This window comes from Lottia gigantea (assembly GCF_000327385.1).
Source record: "Lottia gigantea unplaced genomic scaffold LOTGIsca_1424, whole genome shotgun sequence".
In the NCBI taxonomy this organism is placed as follows: domain Eukaryota; kingdom Metazoa; phylum Mollusca; class Gastropoda; family Lottiidae; genus Lottia; species Lottia gigantea.
In genome coordinates, this window is record NW_008707665.1 from 5,330 (window position 1) to 5,689 (window position 360).

The window sequence follows — 360 nt, forward strand, 5'->3', positions numbered from 1 at the left end:
GTAAATGTAAACTAACCTGTGCTATATCTGTCAACTGTTGTAGTTGTTGTAATAAAGTAAATGTAAACTAACCTGTGCTATATCTGTCACCTGTTGTAGTTGTTGTAATAAAGTAAATGTAAACTTACCTGTGCTATATCTGTCAACTGTTGAAGTTGTTGTAATAAAGTAACTGTAAACTAACCTGTGCTATATCTGTCAACTGTTGTAGTTGTTGTAATAAAGTAAATGTAAACTAACCTGTGCTATATCTGTCAACTGTTGTAGTTGTTGTAATAAAGTAAATGTAAACTAACCTGTGCTATATCTGTCAACTGTTGTAGTTGTTGTAATAAAGTAAATGTAAACTAACCTGTGCTA